The sequence below is a fragment of the Seriola aureovittata genome, chromosome 7, assembly GCF_021018895.1.
Source record: "Seriola aureovittata isolate HTS-2021-v1 ecotype China chromosome 7, ASM2101889v1, whole genome shotgun sequence".
Lineage (NCBI taxonomy): Eukaryota > Metazoa > Chordata > Actinopteri > Carangiformes > Carangidae > Seriola > Seriola aureovittata.
In genome coordinates, this window is record NC_079370.1 from 25,219,438 (window position 1) to 25,239,991 (window position 20,554).

Genomic DNA, 20,554 nt, shown 5'->3' on the forward strand with positions numbered 1-20,554 from the left:
CTTTTATCTTTTTATCCATTCAGTAGTGTCTTAAATAACAATAAATGAAAAGTACTGGAATGCCTGTGGTGAGTTGCATCATTATCTGAACTTTCATCAAAATCCAATCAGCAGAGTCGTGGATTTGTATGTGACACATTTGACAAATAGAAGTGTGAGTCATGGGGGGTGTTTGCTCATTTGTTCTTCTGTTCCCACTTTGATTTTTTTTTTTCTTTGGGAGTTTTCCTATGGATTGGACTAGTTCACTACTTTATTCCTCTGTCATTGTGGTTTCACTGTGGGGAACAAGAGATAATTCATGGATAGAACATTAAACCCAAATGTGTGTATAGGCCACAACTGTGTTAAAAATGACAGCCTTGGCTTTTGGCTTCGTCAGACTGTGACCTTCAGCGTGCACTGGGACGGTTTGCAGCTGACTGTGAAGCAGCTGGGATGAGAGTCAGCACCTTACGGTCTGAGGCCACGCTTCTCTGCCAGAGAACGGTGGATTGCTCCCTTCAGCTTGGGAGTGAGTTGCTGCCTCAAGTGGAGGAGTATCTCAGGATCTTGTTCACGAGGGAGGGTGAAATAGAGCACGAGATCGACGGGTGGATCGGTGCAGCATCTGCAGTACGCGACTGTCGTGGTGAAGACGAAGGTGAAAGAAAAAGCTTTTGATTTACCAGTCAAACTCTGTTCCGAACCTCACCTGTGGTCACAAGCTTTGGGTAGTGACTGAAAGAATGCAAATACAAGTGACTGAAATGGGTTTACTCTGTAAGTTGGCTGCAATCACCCTAATAGCTAAGATAAGGAGCTCAGACACACTGAGGGAGCTGGGAATAGAGCCGCTGTTCCTTGGTGTTGAAAGGAGCCAGTTGAGATGGCTCAGGCTCAGGCATGTGATGCCTCCTGGGATCCTTCCACCGAAGGTTTTTTGGGCACATCCAACTGGTATCGGGCCCCAGAACCCACTGCAGAGACGATATATCTCCTGTGGCCTGGGAACACTTCAGGATAGTCCAGGAGGAGCTGGTAAACGCTGCTGGGGAGGGGGACGTCTGTACTACCTTGCTTGACCTGCAGCGGATATTGGATGAATGTATGTGTTTGAAATTGCCATAAAACGCTGCCTGACAATCTGACCTCTATTGTTTAAAACTCTCCCGTTTAATAAAAGCGCTCTGTTTCTCTCTATTTCCATGGGAACAATTTGCACTTGACAGAGAGCAAAGGCGCTGTGGTGGAGGAGGGCAGTGAGGGAGGCGGCGTGCCAGCAGGCAGCAGGTGATGTGTTTGCCTCCTGAATGCCTCCACATGCTCTGTGTCCGTGGATTTATGGCCGTGCCCTGTCGGCCCAGATCCCCCACCAGCTGGGGGTCAGAGGGCACCGTGGTGCCCTGTACAGCTAGCCAGCTGGTCCTGCTCAGCCCTGCCACCAACCAGCTGAAAAAGAGAGCTACACACACGGGCACATAGTATACTTAGACACACACACACACCATAATGTACACACTCCTGGCCAGATAACCAGCACAGATGCCCATGTCCATGCAGGTCCATGTCAGCATTGATGGATCTGTGCGCCAGTTTGCACAACAGTGGGGAGGAACCGGCCGTAAAATACACACATACAACTATGAGTAGAGGGCGTCACACTCACTGCATAATATCAAAAGGTTATATTCAATTTGTTAATAAGCACTAAAGTGCTTCATTCCCTCTTACTGCAGTGCAGTGTATCTGGGAGGACGTGTAAGGTAATTTTGCATCATACTGTACAGTGGGAAAGCTATTTCAGGTATACAGGCTTATATAAAAAGAAATCCTGTTTATTTTCTGCATAGTCAGGTGCTTCACAGGGCTTTGACACCAAGAGTGCAAGTTTGACATTGTGCAAAGCAAGGGCATTATTTCCAATTGAGAAAGTGACTACGCTCTCCCATGCAGCTGCCAACCATAGCGGCACACGCTATGCTGATTTTCTACCAGGTTGCAGCAGGAGTTCAACTAAAATTACCTCTTTCCTCAAATACACTGACCTCCACAACACACGTTCAGTGGGCCTGGGTGGGAGGTGGAAGTTGTGGCAGCTATAATTTTAGTGTGGAAATCTGTGGGTTCATTTTCTGCATGTTTGGAGGCCCACCTCTTTTCCTCTTCTCTTCTCACTCAAGCCGTTCACTCTTGACATTCAGTCTGAAACCATTGTTACAGTTGGAGCACCTACGATGCTTCACTGGAGTAAATCACTGCAAACACTGAGCAAATGCTGTATTCGGGGTTTGCTGACGGGTAAACCAGGGGCAGTTAAGTGATTGGAAGCAGGTGTGTGTGATCAAGAGTCGGGAGTCACACCAGGGCAGGAACTGAAACGACAAGACAGGTGAGTATTTCAAAATACAGGCAACAAGACGGCCTGTATATATCTCATCCTCTGAAGTGCGTTCACACATATGGATAAATAGTACAGTATCTGGACTCTCGTGAATCATGTAGTTCTGTGGGTGTGTTTTGGCACATAATTTCCATAGACTGTTCCCACTGGACAGTTGTGTTCTGATGCATCCACCCTGCCAGACACACCGACAGTAACTTGTTAAAGACACACCACAGAGAATGGGGAGCTGAAGCTTTTTCTTCCATTTTGCTTCTGTGCTTCCGCTGGAATCAAAATGGCTGCTGAGTAGATCCGGGGTTTTATACAGGAAGGCTTGATTGGTGATGCAGGGGGGTTGAACGGTTGAACTGAGTCTTGACATATTGCAGTTCAGTTTGCTGTTTTCTGAGTTTAGCTGTATTTTGTTGAGCTTTTCGGGGCCCCTCTTAGTTTCTAATTATCTTGTCTGTATTTTCTCATCTTTGAGGAGAATAAAAACCCACCTTTTTGAAATTCAAACACTACACCCTGTATCTGTCTTCTTGGTCAGCGACACAACCAGAGTCAGATCAGAGACAGACCTGCCGAAGAGAGAACTAAATATATACCATCTGTCCAGAAGCAGGTGACTTTCAGAAAGGTGATCCCACAGTGTTTTGGAGTCACTTTTTGACAGCGCAGATCCACTCCTCGAGCTGAGTCAGGAGAAGGACACACACACACAGATGGAGAGAATGTGGAGAGGCCAGTTCAGGTCAGTTTACCCAGGATTATAAATCCATCTCTCGTGATCGAGAGATGGATCCGCTCAGTTTATTTTTATATCTGCTTTTTTTTATAAGTTCTATACGAGCCCTCCCTCCCTCCCTCCCTCCATCCAACAGGTCAGCGTCTTAAACCCTGCATAATCAACCATGGCTGTATGAATCCACTTTATAACATGACACTCTCCACTCACAGAGCTGTCATCGTTGAGCCAGTTACCACCTCCCAGAGCGTTTTGCTGACAGACATTTTAAATTAGACTAATAAATTGCCTCACACTCTGCCTCATGCTTTCTAAAACCCCTGTTACCTGTAGACAAATTAGCACGCTGCAGGTTTAAAGACCGGGATCTGCAGAAAGGCTAAAGCGCTTTAATGAGGCAAGGCCTAAATATCTGTGCGGAGATATTAGGGTCATCTGAGGAGATCGCACCCACAGAGAGAAGTGAAGATAGGAACTAAGAAAACAAGCTTTTATACATTAACGTGGAATCAGCGGCTGTGCACAGAGAGGTGTGTGTGTGTGTCAGTATAATACATCCTGCACTGATAGGATGAATGTGTCATTTCAAAGCCAGTCAGAGAGGGATAAAATATGCTTTGGCTTGATATGTGATCTGAAGTGGGGGAACAGGATGTGTGTGAGTGTGCTGGATAACACCCAGTCAAAGCAATAAAAAAAGTGAGAAGGAGTTTGAAGTCTTTTTCTATAGATCAGGTTGTGTTGTTGCAGCGCTGGTCTTTGTCAGCGCTCATTAAGTAGTATTCTTTCAACTCTCAGAGCAAGCCTTAACATCCCCTCCAGATGAATTGAGCTGCACTTAAGAAGAGAGTGGATGGAAATTAAGCTCCTACACAATGCGTGGGCAGCACTGCCAAGCACATCACAAAGTGGAAAGTGTTGTATTTCAAACCATATAATGTTTCTCAAAATGTGAGGCAATGTTCCGAGCAAAAAAAAAAAAAAAAAAAGGGAAAGAGGAGAAAGAAAAGGAAAGGGAGATAGAAAAAAGCAGAGCGAGCTATATAGCCGGCCAGATAATTGACCCTCAGAAAACAAGCCATCACTTCTCCTCTTCCTCTCGTCGGCTGAGTGCTGTGCTGTTGCTGATGTTATTGTGCCCATTGTAAGTCACAAAGCAGTGAGGAATGTTTGGCTGGCTCTCTGGGAAACGCCACTTCAGGGCCCACAGCTGTCACAGCCTGGGGACTTGAATTCTGCCAGAGAGTTCAATGGTGAGGAGCTGGCAGAGGGAGATATGCTTTTTACTTAAGGATGGCAAGCTGTGAGAGAACTTGATGTGAGACCAAAACTGGCTGCTCTGATATTCACTTACTCTTACCATCTCTCCGCTCCTCTTGCTTTCCTCCGTCACACACACACACACACACACACACACACACGCACACACTATCACTATCATTCTTCCCTATTGCTCTTACACTGAAAACTCTTTGAAACTTTCTTCTTTATTCTCCATCTTTCTCCACCCTTCCTTACATTTCTCCTTTTCCTTCCTCTTTTCAAAAGCTCGGCCTCATTCTGCATTGGGCCTAAACTTGAATAAACAATCGTCTCTCTGTGGTGAGAGCTTTCCATCGCGCTTCCTAAAGGAATGCTGCTTCCCATCCTCCATCTCACCATGGTTACTGGGAAACTACAGGGAATCACATTTTACACTGAGGTCAGTATGGGCGCTTGATTCAGACAAACACCAAACCTTGATCAGCACATACACTCATTTAAACTCTGTTTTTGATCATTTTATTTAATGATTTTTAGTTGATCCATCATCAGTTCACTGACAAAATTAACAACAATGAAAATAAATAAAATTAACTCATGACTCATCCACAATAATCATCATTTTTGAAACATGAACCTTTTAAATCGAGAGATTAGAATCATTGTAGAAAATGCAAAAACCAAAATGATCAAAATGTATTCGTCACACCCACAGATATCCACTTACTTACTTTTTATGATAAATGAGAATTTCTGGATAAACGACACTCCAAAAGCCGATCAGCGCTGGTTATTATTGCAGTTTAGAAAATTTCCAAGAAGAATAAATACTTTTTTTTTTTATTTTGGAGTGCCTCAGATCTCTCTTTATTCCACATGACTATTCAAGGACCAGTTTTCATCCAAAGCCTGATGCCACAGTCCCAGCAGCAATCCAGCCTCCTGTGTGTTGTTGCAATAAAATGGTTCTTTTCTTTCTACAGCCTTGAAATCAAATCATTAAAAACAAGTTGACTTTGTGATTGTGTTGAAATCATTTCACATTTGAACTCTGACTCCAGACCAGATGTGTTTTGACTGTAGCTTCTCTCCCTCTCATCTTATTACAATTATAATATAATACAAACCCTCACATTCCTCTGCGTTTTATGGCACAAATACTGTATGAAACCAAGAATGTACTGGCACCCAGAAGGCCTTGGAGGACTGCGACGTCTGGTCCTCTGGGAGGTCCAGAAACCTCAGGGAAGATTAGGGACTTACGTGGAAACAACGCGGCGTGTAGCCTCTCCATCTTTTTGTCTCTGAGCAGCCTTGGTCTGCTCCACTGACGTGACACTGTCTTTATCAGCTTTAATAGGTTGGCAAGGTTGTTCCCCTGCAACGGCCTCCACCATTTACAATTACAGCAATGTCACACATTGTACTGCATATTTCACACAGTTATTAATTCTACCACTGGTACAGTATGCACCATGGCTAGAATTAATAATTAGGCTCCATGAACTTTGCAGTGTTTGTGAGTGTAGGCTATTTATTATATACTTTTCTAAAATGCTTTTTACACTTATTATATATTAGAATTAACAACACCACAGTAATATGATTGATGGCAGAGGTGGAATGATGTATTCAACTCCTTTACTTATTACCAATAATGATAATATTAAACTCAGTATTAACGCAATATAAGGTACTCTGTCCTCATCAAATGAAAAAAGCTCCCATAATGCAGTATATTGGTTTGTGTATGTGTTATAATATACTATACTTTACTAATATACTATACTACTACATTAGTGAATTATTATCACTGATGTCAGTATTTTTCTATAGTAGCTGCTTGATATAGAAAACAATAATGAAAGAACATTGGCGGGAACAAACATTTAGATATCAGCTCTCGGCTTCTCAGATCATATGAACAACATTTATTCAAACACAAGGAAATGCAACATTTGTACATTAAAAGTCATTCCTGACAGTTTTGCTTATTGTCACTTGACTTGGATGTTTCCTAACCCTGCTTCACTGTGCAGAGCCATGTATGTTTGACACTAGAAGGCTGTTTTCACATTCATCTGCCAGAAGGGGAAAAATCTCAGGTTAACATGTTTACATACAAATATTATTTTGTGACATCGCGAGAAAACATGAAGCTGTTAAACTTTGAAAACAAGAAATATCTCCATATTCAAGGCTTATTGATTTTAAATCAACATTTAAAGCAGCTAATTGAATGTTTTTGCATAATGTACCAAACATACACAGTTCAGTTGAAATATGGCTGGAGGATACTTTTAAACAAAATTATGCTGTGGCTTCTACTTCATAGACAGTGTGATCTATCACAGTGTATCGTATTTTAGAAATTGATTTTAATCTGTAGCTAGTAAGTAACTAGTCACTGTATCTCAAATAAATGTAGTGGAGTAAAAAGTGCAACGTCCAAAATGAACTGGAGTAGCAGTAGAAAGTACAAGTACCTGCTGGAGCATTACCACACGTTTTTCAATATCTTTAAGCTGGTTATTGTACTGAATCAAAGAGTCTAACTGAAACAAAATCAATCAAGTATTCCCAAAGGAACCACCCACACACAGAGACACACACACACACACACACACACACATGCACAAACACACAAAATAAAACAACCCCCTCCTCACGCAAACACTCGCATATTTTTCTAGCAAAAATGCAAATCTAATTTTGTGCACTTCCAATTCTCCTCTCTCTCCTCCCTTAACTCCCCCTGCCTCCCCTCCCACCCCAGCTCTGGCTTTGCCATTATAGCTATTTGCATCTGACTGAGAGGCCATTAGAATAACAATTAGCCTGACCCACCAGAGAGGGAAGGCCTTCGTCAGCTTTACACCAGCCACCAGCCTGGAGGCGCACAAACACACACACACACACACACACTCACACACACACACACACACTTTACTGGCAGGGAGAGAGAGCGAGAGAGAGGCTAACACATACATGTAATTCCATTAGCCAAATATGTCTCCGCAATCATCCTGCACAAACAAGGTTTCTGGGTTTTTCATTTTTCCCCAGGTGGGCTTGAGTGTTTGTGCATAAGCTTTTTTTTTTTTTTTCCTTTTTTTTCCTTTTTTGTGTGTGTGTGTGTGTGTGTGTGTGTGTTGCAAGAAAAGGCACCAAGTGTGAAACCTTTTGGCAGTGCTGGAGTTTAGGAGGGGACTGAAGAGAATGTAAGAAAATGTACCATGACTTGTCAGAAAATCTCCCTGAAATTATTCTGAAATTACTATGCATGATTCCCCCCCCCCCCCCCCCCCCCTTTTTTTTTTTTTTCATGAAATTGCTAAACTAACAGTACTCAATACTGGCAGAATGCACTTCTGGCAAATTGGATGAAAAATGGGTATCACATGCTTTTAGCAGATATGTGCTAATGTGCCCAATTTCCAGGCTCATTATGGCATTAATGTACAAATCTCTGGCTTGGGTGGTGATTATTCACGTTGAAGGCAAAAATAATCACCAATAATTAGCTGTGTTTGTGTATCGCAGAGAACAGGACCTTGTTTGCACTGTATGAACCACAGCAGGCGCAGACTACACCTTCATCATAGTGAGCCGGTGAATCTTTAACCCAAATCCAAAAAAGCACGTTGAGTTGCATTTATTCACCTGGTGGCGTCATGTGGGCTGGACACTTGCACGTGCTGCTTACGCTTTAACAAATGCCACAAAGTTTCATCACTGAAATGAAAAAGCAATCCAGCAGGTGAATGTCATGTGTCCTTTGTCGTCAGACTTTGACTGTGATGTTGTCAAATGTGCATTAGATACAGTGACAGGTGCATGAACGGATTATGAGGAAATGGGACACAGGATCCCCAGATTGAAAGTTTGTGCTGTTTTTTTTCTGCTTTGGGATTCTCTGTCTCTTATAGTCACTTTGTGTCTTTTTGTGGTCTTCTTTCTAGTCATCATGTGTCCCTCTTTGGTCATTTTGCAGGTTCTTGTGGTTAATTCCTTTTGTAGTAGTTTGCTTCTCTTTGGGATTGTTTTGCATCTCTGCCGTCTTTTAACCAAGCTCTATGACTTTTAAAGAAATATCAACGGTATGTGACAATCATATTTACTATTTGATCAGCTTTAGAGACTATGTTTAATGTGAAAGGGGTTGTTCATTATGACAAACCAAGATGTGCTCCAACAACATACATAACTTGTCCTTGCCCGTTGGGCTGTGGTTAGGGCTTGGTTAGGGTTGGGCATGAAAACTGTTTGGTTGGGCTGAGGGAGATGATCATGGTCAGGGTTAAATCTTGGATAGGGGACCTTCTGTGGAGCACCAGTAACAAGTGCCACAGGAAACAGTAATAAAGTGTTTCATTAATTAATCAGAAACTGTACCATAAGAATGGGCCCTCATAAATGTGTTAATTGATTAATTCATTGTTAATCTATGAATTAATAAAAAATATTAGTAAGTGATGCATTGTTTGATATTTCAATGAGTAATAGGAAAATACAAATGAAATATTAATTCATCAATAAATGGTTCAAATAAACCACCAGCACTACACTCTGAGGATCAAAGCATCACTTCACTGGTGATGTCCCTTAAAATTCTTGATAAATCAGTGTTGGACATTTGAAGAGAGTGAAGGATAAGGAAAAATGTCCTTGTGCAAGCACATACACAGTTCTTACAAGCGTCTTCTTGATGGCTCAATCAGAAAGCATGTCACATCCCATGACTAATTTCTGTTGTTTTATGTCATTTTAAAGGTGCAAGGCCCGAAGTGTCACAGAGAGGCTAAAAGGAGAAGCTAAATGATGAAGCAAATCAAACGGCTAATAGGAAAAGGAAAAGCAACGGGGAAATGGAAATGCAAATGCAAATGGAAAAGGAAATTGCCCTTTTAAATGCCTGATTAAAATCTGTATTCTTAATTCAATTTGTGAATCCAGTTATTTATTTCTCTTTTTAAATTACATTTTCAAATAGATTTGTAGATTCCATTATTTATTTATGAATTCATTAATGTATTTTTAAATGACTTGTTGTTGTACATCTTGTTTTTGTAAATCCTTTTTTGATTTGAACTATTTATCGATGGATTAATCTTTAATTTTAAATTCTTTTTATATTCCCTCTTTTTATTGCCAATTAAAATATTAAATAATGAATTATTTTGTAATTTACTGTTAATTTGCCATATTTATTTATATAATAATAAATACATTTGTAAACAAGGCTTTGAACCTACATGTTTTTTGGGGGTGTGATTTGCTGAAATGACAGATGTTGTTCTGATCTCACACAAAAAAATTCTTAACAAAAATTTGTCAAGTTAATCAGCAAAAAACAACGAAACAGGCAATTGTTTGCTAAACAGACTGATAATGTCCAGATGAACCCATTTCTATCCTCTGTAGCTATGGTAACCAAGGTCTTACAGGTAAGGATGCAGGGAAAAGTATAACATAGAGAACTGCCTAAATCCAGTTCCAGAGAAGGGTGAGTTGGAAGCAGGAAGCCACTCGTAACAGCACGTGTGACTATGTTCAGCATCTAGTGAAACTCCCGGAGCTGAAGACTGTAGAGCAGCCTGATTTGGGTATGAAACGAGAACTGTGTGATGTAGCCATGTGATGCCTGGGTTACATACCAACTGTTGGACAGGACTTCTTCAGGACTTGGTGTGACATCACTTTGACTCACTTGTTGCCATTTTTTTCTCCCTCGTGCGCATCAAGCTTCCAATAAACACTGAATCTGAAGTCTCAATGTGAACTCTCCTCAGCTCACGAGAATTTCCACCACAACACACACACACACACACACACAAACAATACAGCCTCGTTGTCATGGCTTTGTAATTATCTCAGAACGACGTTAACGTGACTTCATGAAAGAAGCCTCCATTCAAAACAGTGATGTTCGTCCCTGTGTGAGCAGTGGAGGCAGCGCTGCCATCCACCGAAGCTCCACTGATTCTGATTATTTATAAAATGTCCTATGGGCAGCAATTCTTTGGCCAAACTGACTAATTGGTCTATAAACATAAAGTTAATAATTAAGAACACAACTTGACCTTGTGACCTTGTACACAAATGGTCTGTAGTTTTACCTTGGGGTGAGGGGGAATGCTGTAAATAGAGCAGTTTTCATTTTCCTTTTTATTTGTGTGACAGAATTCTGTAGATCTGAGCTGATCACACCGACCGACTACTTTAACCAGCGTATTAGAATTTCTGCTGAGACAACAGGGGAGGACGAAGCTGTACGACATTATCCTGCTAAATAAACTCAGACTAGGGTGCTGTTGTCTTGTTGCTTGGTCCTGAACTCTCTCTCTGCCGCTCTGCTCCTGTCTGTTACTCACGCGGGACCGAACCGAACGTGGTGTTTCCCGGGGAGTCAGACGTGAGGGAGACGCCGGCCACACAGTACCGCAGCCTGCTCCACTGGGCTGATCACCACACACACAGCTATCGATCTCTCTCCTTTTTACTCTCTCTGTTCCCTCTCTTTCTCGCTCTCTCTCTCTCTCTCGCCTGGGGCATAGAGTCAGGGGTCCATTGACCCCATCCCTGCTTCCAACCCCCCTGCTTCTGGCCCCCTCCATTGGAACTCACTCGTCGTTGAACTCAACCTTCATTTTGATCTCAACTACACACCTGTAAAGGTTTGTGGCTTTATCTTGCACAGTTGTGACGCTATGGCGACGCTATGATGACTGTCTACAGACAAACAGACATATAAACATCTGCCAAACTCTCTCTGTAGTAGTTCCTGCCGCAGTGGGCGTCTCCATGACCACATTCTGTCATGATGACATACACACACACACACACACACACACACACACACACAAACACACACACAAGGTGAAAATAATACCAGCCACACTATCACATGTATATCTGTCAGGGTTGGAACGGTTCACAAAATCCACGGTTCAGTTGGTATCACGGTTTTGGGTTCGGTTCAGTATACGTTGTTGTTTTTTTCAAATATAACACTCCAGAAATACCATACAACAGCATAAGATATATAGCCTAATAATCCACCATTTACAGTTCTTAAAAAATCAATTATTCTCAAGGACATGTCATGTGGTCATGCAAAAACTGAAAGAATGAGGCAGTTTGAAATTGGGTATATCCTTGTGACAGTCTGAGGTTAAAGCTAGGTAAATTTTGCTACAGCAAAAGCTTTTCATCTCCCGCTCCAAAGTAATGTAATGAGCAGTCACAGGTAGAAACTTTAGTGGCCCTGGAGGTCCATCCATCAGTAGTAAGAGCTACGTAGGCTGTATTGGACATCTCTTTGACAATTCCTCTTCGTGTCTCTTCATAAAGTTTGGGAATTACCGCGTTGCTGAAGTGTGGGAGGGGATATTATTGTACTTAAATGTTCTATGTATTTTAATCATATGCTGAAATCGCTACATAAGCGCTATTGCTATGTCACCCCAGTTCACACACAACAATAGGACACACTCCCTCATACTACTCAGTTCCAGCACACGATATGACCTTTGTGGCTACACTGGCTCAGGAGGAATTCAAACCAGAACGGTAAAGCTGTCTGGTGTTGGCACCAATCAGAGCATCCTTAATAGGCCTACTCAAGGGGAATGTGTGTGTGTGTGTGTGTGTGTGTGTGTGTGTGTGTGTGTGTGTGTGTGTTGGTGTGTAATCCGTCTGTCCTCTCTGTCTGCTATGTTTAGAGTATGCATGCATGAATCTTTGCATATGTTTTTGTGTGTACAGGTATGTCTGTCCTTATGCTGGCTTGTTGGTGTGTGTGTGTGTGTGTGTGTGTGTGTGTGTGTGTGTGTGTGCGTACAACAATGAATTATTTTGCATGTGCGTAGGAGTGTGTACCAAAATGTGCATGTGAGTAGATTTAGTTTGTACATGTACAAACATCTAGTTAGTATTATTTCTAGTGTATAGATGCGCGCCTGTGTGTAGCGGAGTGCTGCACGTGTGTGTGTGTGTGTGTGTGTGTGTGTGTGTGCGGGTGTGTGTGTGTGTGTGTTGCTGCAGGCAGGTTGAAGATTGTCTCCCCCCTGAGGGCCTTTCTCTCCCTGCAGCATGTGGGAACCATGGTGCGTTGCCAGGATACAAGCCCCTCGTCTGTACTGACAAGAAGACATGAAGAGCAAAGATTAATTATTTACAAGCAGACCCCTGTACACCACGTCTGGCTTGGCACTTCTCCTGCATTAAATGTCACTATCTATGAAGCCATCCATTTTATTGCATATTCTATTTAAGCGCTGTGGAAAATCTGTTGCATCACCCCGTGCACTTTCTCATATGGAATTCTTAAATCTTGGCCCAGCAATTTTCCCTTTTAATAGAGCTACAGTATTTACATTATAATAACCAGCCATGATGTTGCATTTTAGACACCGCTGTACAAAACCCTGTTTCAAAAAGAATAGTCGTTAAAGAGACGTGAACGCTCCCGTATCGTCCCTTCACTCTCACTGCTATTTTCAGCGTGTTTGCACGCTGGGATCACCAGTGTCCTCTAAGCAGCCCCCCCTCCACCCCGCCCCCTTCTTCATCTAATATTTATGGGGTCTATACGCTGCTGACTGACTAGCAGATCCACTTTCTGAGCGCAGCAGATATTTACAAAACATATTAGAATGATTCATTTACCATCAGATTCATCTTCAGCACCGGCTCTGCCTCCCCTCAGCCTCTGTCTCACTAAATGACGAGACATCCAGAGGCACTTGGGGTGGGGGTGGGGGTGGGGGTGGGGGCGGGTGTGGTGATTGAGTGAGTGAGTTGTGAGTTAATCGCTCTGACGGTTTTTAATGTTGGGGATGAACACGTTAAAACATGCAGACTAAAACACACTATACTGTATCAACAAACACCAGCGACGTCTGGCACTCACCATCAGATACAGTCACTGATATTAAGTCATCTACTGTGGCACATATCCAGACATTTGCTCCGTGGTTCTGACTGTGACAAAGCTGGAAGTGAAGGCATCCGTGCTGCTTCAACCCAGGCTGGTCCTTTGTTCTCATTTACTACCACCTCTTTGTTGTGCTGCTGACTGTCTGTCTGCTCGTCTGTCTGTCTGTCTGTCTGTCTGTAGCCAGCAAGGGTTTATTTGCATTCCCCCAACACATCCATATTCATGATGGAAGCAGGTCACTCCACGTGGAGATTGGAGTGTGTGTGTGTGTGTGTGTGTGTGTGTGTGTGTGTGTGTGTGTGCGTGCGTGTGTGTGCAGCAAGGATTTAATTGGGCTGTGGTCAGAGGGGATCCCCCACACTGAGTCCCAGGTGGAGAGGGAGGAGGGATCCCACTGTTCTGAGCACTATGCATTTTCTATTGTTTCTTTCCCCCGTCCTCCTGTACACATCAGTGCTCCTGCGGCGATGGTACAAGACGCCTTTTCATCAGGGTAAATTCAGTCTGATCCAGCGCTAATTCTGCTCATATCTGCCGAATTGATTTCAAGGACCACAGGCTGGGAGAGATGTATCTCGCTGTGTTTTTCAAAAAGGAAAAAAAAAAAACAATACACGGCAGATTTCTTATGGCATTCAATTATTTTATTTTAGCAAACAATTTGAAATTTGGATGTTGCTCTTTAGATATCAGATGATGTGACTCGTATTAACCGCAGAAAATAACTAATATTCAATATGTTGCCTTTTAAATGACATTCATTTGGGACTGAAAGATGTCACATGACAGAAACAAAGCCACCTTTCCCTATAGCAAGTATTTTGCTTCCTGCAAGGGCTTTTATTATCATCAGAAATGTAATTGCACCGTTGCTGTTGAAGGACAGAGGACTGGAATAAAAAGGATCATGCTCAGAGATATAAAGTACGTGCCGAGCATTCATGCCGAGCCTACTTCTCTCATTTATGTGTCCCCACCAGTCTCTGTGACTTCCTTACATGATGGAGCTATTGTATCCCCTTAACCCTGTGTATGTCACATGTCAGGAGACACAATAACCGCTGCAGCCTCCTTCCCCCCTAAAGTGGAAATGAGCATTAACGCCAGGCTGGGATTGTAGTGCAGAGCGAGGTTTATTACAGAGGTCAATGGCTCAGGATAACATGGAGTCAACGTGCACATCAGTGATCTGTAGCCTGGGTTACAGGACAGAGCCTGCGTCTGTTTTAACATGCCACTCTCGAATAAAGGAATATGTATCAGGTGTTTTATTTGTATTTGTTGATTATGATTTTCAATAAATGCAGAGAAATATCAATTCATTTAGATTTGGAAGTGATCCTGCTGTGTTTTTGTACTGCTGCAAGATGACTAAGGTTAGGAACCGTGCAAAAATGATTAGGATGTGAGGTGGCGGAAAACAAAGGGGGTAGATTATTTCTTTATTTTTATTTTTTTTACAGACCATGCCAGGAGAGCAACATACACATTTACTCAAATGAAATAGCACACACAAGGAAGGGACACTCGCAGTAGAAGCAAACGCTTATTGAGCAAAATAAATATGTATTTTCACCTCCAGCTGCATTTTTATGATTCATCGAGCTAATGCAACTAGTTCAACACTGTTATATGTTCACTGAAAAAGTTGGTTTGGACTCTGCTTTTTAAAAAAATATGAACCATAAGTCACTGCCACTCCTTACCCAAATAATTTTCCCACAGTCCCTTATTATGAGCTTTTCCCAGAAACAGGGCTACACTTATCTAAATTTCTCCAACCTCAAACTTTCTGTGTAAACACTGAAACTAAATGGAAAAATGGAGAAACACCAAAATTCGTCTCCCTTCACTGCTGCCAAACGGCCAAGCTGTGCACATTATAACACAGACTCTAGGTAATTTCACATGAAACGCTCACAGTCGGTCTTAAAACAATTAGTAGCTTTGTTTGATGGGAGAGAGAAAAGCGTCTATGAGAACTGATTATTGCGATGGGATTTTATATTGATTTTTAAAAACCAATTAACTCCTGAGAGCTTAGTGGCTTTTCAACAAACGGCACATCGTTAAGTATTGTTGAGAAACATTGTTGGGTGTGATAATTGGCATCTATTCAGAGCGGCCCTGGCAGACTCTTAGAAAAGGGTCTCTCTGAACAATCAGACACTCAGACACAGAAGCCTGAGTTGGCATTTCTCTGGCCTTTTCCCCCTCATCGCAGATTCTCACTCGCAGCCATTTCTCAATCCTTATCTCTGCTCCGGCGCCGCAAACGCTTACATTTAACAGGAAAGTGAAAGAATACTTTCAATGTATTCATTTGAGTCACAGTGCAGGGGACATTAGGTGCATGTATTGTCCGTTCCTTCTTGACATTGAATTTAAAAGAGCAATTTGAATCAGCCTGCTGTTTCATACATCTCTTACCAAGTTGTGGAGATAATCACATTGTTGGACTGTATTGCAAATGTCAGCATTCTCTTCCTTTTGATCTAAAGTCCTGATATGATCTGTGGGACTTTCTCACCTCAGCAGTGATTTATTGAAACACTCTGAACTGTTGAATTTCATACTTAAGCACAGTTAGCTGTTCTGGTCTGGTCAGTGTGTTTCTTAAAAAAAAAAAAAAAAATCTATATGTTCCTTTGCTTCTAAGCTGATGGAAATGAATTTAACCGGGACAGTGCTCAATGATGAATGGGGGAGGAAAGACTGTAAATGAGCCAGAGTTCAGCTAAAAGACTTCCTTTCATTGGTTGACCCCAGCCAGACGTTAAAAAGGCACCTTACAACATATACTGTAAATACATAACATAACATAATAAATGTATATGATATATATATTATAGATCTAATATCCTCCATTCACATGCTTGATCATTAGTGAGATTGTGAAATTACAGTAAGTGCTGAAAACTCTGACGAGCAGCGGTAGTGATTTGGACCAATGTTAAGAGAGGTGCATCAGCCTTATCATGAAGCACGATGTCGAGTACGGGTGCTTCTCTTTACCTTAAAATGTGATGTCTCCCTGTTTTGTGTGTTATCCTCACCAGGAAAGAGATGCAAGGAGAAGATGTGGAGAGAGAACAAGTACGGAAACTTGTCTTTAAACAAATGTCCTTTCGGAAAGGACAGTCAGGAAAGGACCTTTCCTGACTTTGTTTCTGATGACGACGGCACAGCTGGATCAGCTGTGGAGCTGCAGGTGTTAAGAGCTTCGCGTGGCTTGGGGTTTGTATTTGCACAGATAATGTGATGTGGTGTCCACATGATAATAATTACTTCTAGCGCTGTGACATCCTCCAACAAGTGAATGTGAAATCTCTCTGCATGTTTCACCTCAATTAATAGTTAGACAAGCATCTGCATGTTCATTAAAACCCTGTATTTTGTATTTATTTTCTGAACCGATCCATCAAACCACAGTTTGTAAAGTTACTGCTCATCCATTGAAAGCACATGAGCATTTTGCATATGCATCTGCATATATTGATATTCTGATTGTAAATTCATTATGTAATTATCCAGGTTATGATGAGAATGTCTCATAATCTGTTGACATTACTTAGGAGCATATTCGTATGTAAGTATCTCGTGTCAAAATACTTTTTCTACCTGATGCACTGGGATTTTGAACCTGTTAGAAAACATCAAATTAAAAAGTTTCTACTGCTAAATGCAAATGTAAAATGGGGAAATGTGTTGCTTGTACTGGTGTAAAACTACAGAGATGTATCATCAGTTCAGATGCAATGAAATAAAACAAGGAAAAGCAGCAAATGCTTCTGTTGTCATGTTCCTGACTATAATACCCACACAACATCTGTAAGTGGTTAATTAACAACTGTCTCAGTATCCAGCTGATGAACCAGGAGGAGATAGATATTAAAGGTCCCTCATTTTCCTGTTGTTTATCTGAAGTTGATCCATAAGAAGATATATTTGTGGTTTGAGGAACAAAAACCATCTCAGTGTAGTTTTACATCTCCTCTCTCAGGCTTCTCTCTGGAGCTCTAGTAACAACCGGTCGGTGAGCCAATCAGAAGTGAGGAGGCTCTGACCCTCTTTTCTGATTGGCTGACTGTTTTCTGAATGATTGATTTCAAATATTGCAGATTAAACACTCAGAAAAACCAAATCCTGTAAGGTTGGATGGTGGGTCCTGGTGGAGAGGACTTGGGACAGCGGTGACTGCTTTGTTGTGACATCACAAAGTTACAGGAGTCCTGACTCTCTGGGATCTGCACTGACAACATATTTCACTTTGGGAGTTGATCCCTTTACAGCAGGACAAGCTGAGAAGTGAGAACCATTTTGCAGAGAAATATCCTGATACCTCACATGAGTTTTTCAGAGCAGTAAATAATGACTTTGCTTCATACAAAGAATTTTTTCTTTCTCTCAGAAACATGAGTGATTGAAATGGATGAACTGCTGCATTTGAAAACTGTAGTGAGCAGACTGAACTAAAACAATCAACCAACTGTAATGGTACGCCTTTCACGTGAGTAAACAGAAACATTAGTCCACTGTAAAGAAAAAAAAAGAAGGTTTCAAAACTAAAAATGCAGTTGTTATCCAACACATCATTTCTCAGGGTGCAAATCTCCTGTTTTACCACATCCCAAAGGTGTTCTACTGAATCCAGATCTGATTACAGGGAAGGTCACTGAAGTTCACTGAACACACTGTCATGTTCCTGACACCAGTTTGAGACTTTAGCTGCGTGACATGGAGCTTTATCCTGCTGGAAGTAGCCAATAGAAGATGGTGAACTGTTGCCATAAAGGCATGAACGCGGTCAGCAACAACACTCAGAGAAGCTGTAGCATTTTCAATCTGAGATGCTTTTCTGCTCGCCCCAGTTGTAAAGAGTGGTTATCTGAGTTACTGTAGCCTTTTCTCTCAGCTCCAACCAGCATGGTCATTCTCCTCTGATGAGATGTGGGACTGGATGTAAACTCTAGAGACCGACGTGCATGAAAATCTCAGGAGATCATCAGGGTCAGGAACACGTAGACCAGCCCGTCTGACACCAGCAATCACGCCGCAGTCCAAGTCTCTGATGTCTCCATTTTGCTGTTTGATGGTAACATTGACTGAAGCTCCTGACCTGTATCTGCATGATTTTATGCATTGCACTGCTGCCACATGATTTAATAAGTGCATGAATAAACATGTGTTCCCAATAAAGTGCTTGATGTGCATCTTTTAAGTCATTGTCGGCAAGGTATTAAAATACATGCACTATAGTGACACTTGTCATTATAAGAAAATACATTTTCATCAGATGAAGGAGTCAGAGAAAAAAGGGAGAGGCTTTCTTTCATATTGATGTTTTGTGTCATAGTCAAATGTGTTTTACTGCTAATAAAATTTGACCAGTAAAGGCACAATTACTTACACTTCATTAAAAGTAATTACATTTTTTCTTTTTATATTTATAGTTTTGACCTGAGCTCTGCTGGAACAGTATTACCACATGCAACAGGACCAACATGACCTCACAAGTATAAACAAACCTTCAGTGGAAGTCAGTTTACCTTAACTGAATTACAAGGATACGAATATGAATGTAACCATAACAAAACCTATCCTCCATGATTGCATTGTAAACTGTGCAAGGACACTGCTGAGCCGGGGAGATCAGACCAGCTGCTTGTCACAATGGATAAAAGTTTAAAGTTACCCTTGGGTGTCTCTTGTAAATCTGTTTAAAGATCTGTTTGAAACATGTTTTAGGATACATAAAAATACTAATAATTTGTGTCTGATTTTTTTTTTTCACAAGAAGTTTAAGCACCTAGTTATAAATCATTAAAACGACATCTACTCCTTCACTCTCATCGACGATGTCCAGAATCTGTAAATATGAAAATATTGTTCATCAAAATGTGCACCCGACCACCTCAGCAGGGTACAGTACACCCATCTAGAAGACAAATATTAGGCCACTAATTCCTTCCAAAGATGGTTGGTTGTCATGATCTGCCCCTCTGTCTTACTGTCTAAACAACAGCAAAAACTCAGCAATGCTTCAACATACACAATCCATTCAACATGAAATACATAATCACCAAATAAACTCAAATAGACTCTTATTTTTCCTTCAGATGCTGAGCACATGCAGGGTAATAAAAGTCTCCATCAACAGGTGGCTGACAAACAAAGCTCGATGGAGCCAGTTCCCACAAAGTATCCACTCATCTGGCAGAAAGGAAATTTAAGAAATTACATGCATGGCAGTTCCATAATTAAGACATTAATCAACTGCAAGTGCTCTAAACTTACCTTACCCACACCCCACAGTTCAGACAAATCATCTGTTGATTTGTCAATTTTTGATTATTTCCTGAAATAAATAGCACTTGCGTTACAATAACTACTGAGAATAAATTAAAAACCAGCCCCCTGATTAGCTTTTGAGCTATTTCCATTCTCAGGTGACAGATCCCCGGCTCATCAGAGGGAACATCCACCACTTCCTCCTGTGCCAGTTTCAAGAAGAAATAAGCTGCGGAGACACAGGAGCTTAACAAATCCAGTAATGTGTTTATCTGAACTGATGAAAGTTGAAAAGCACATTTTCTGACTTTACAGACAGTAACGCTACGCTGACTGATCGTTGAGGGTTGTTACATTTGGAATGATAATAATAATAAACTTTATTTGCACAAAGTGCTTTGCAACGAAGAAAGAATCATTAAAATGAAATACGTGATTACATAGAAAGTATAAAATCGGTACGACATCAAAACTTATAGAAGGCATTTAAAAGAAGTGCTGCAGCATACATGCGGAGCAAATTGCCAAATTTCAGAGCTAGTTAAAAGCTAAGGTGAAGAAATAACTTTCTTTCAAAAATACTTAGTGAGCTGGCCTCTGTGATATCTGTAGGTAGTGTGTTCTACTGCTTTGGGCCGTAACTGACAGAGACCGCATCCCCAACTGTCCTACGGCTGGGAACCTTCAATAAAGCAGCAGTAGATGATCTCAGTGTTCTTGGAGGTAAAAAGTTAATCAGGGAGTTAGCAATGTAGCTAACAGTTTCTCGACCTTCTAACTGCTTGAAGTTCTTTGTCATCATGTGTTTGATGATGATCCCTGTGTGCACTTTTACACAAATAAAAAAAACCTAAATCAGTGAGGAGGCCCTGCTTGTGTGTTCCTCATAAGGGTTTTGCTATAAGCCAGTGATTTGTTTTTGAGGCTGTTAATAAGTGGGCAGCAT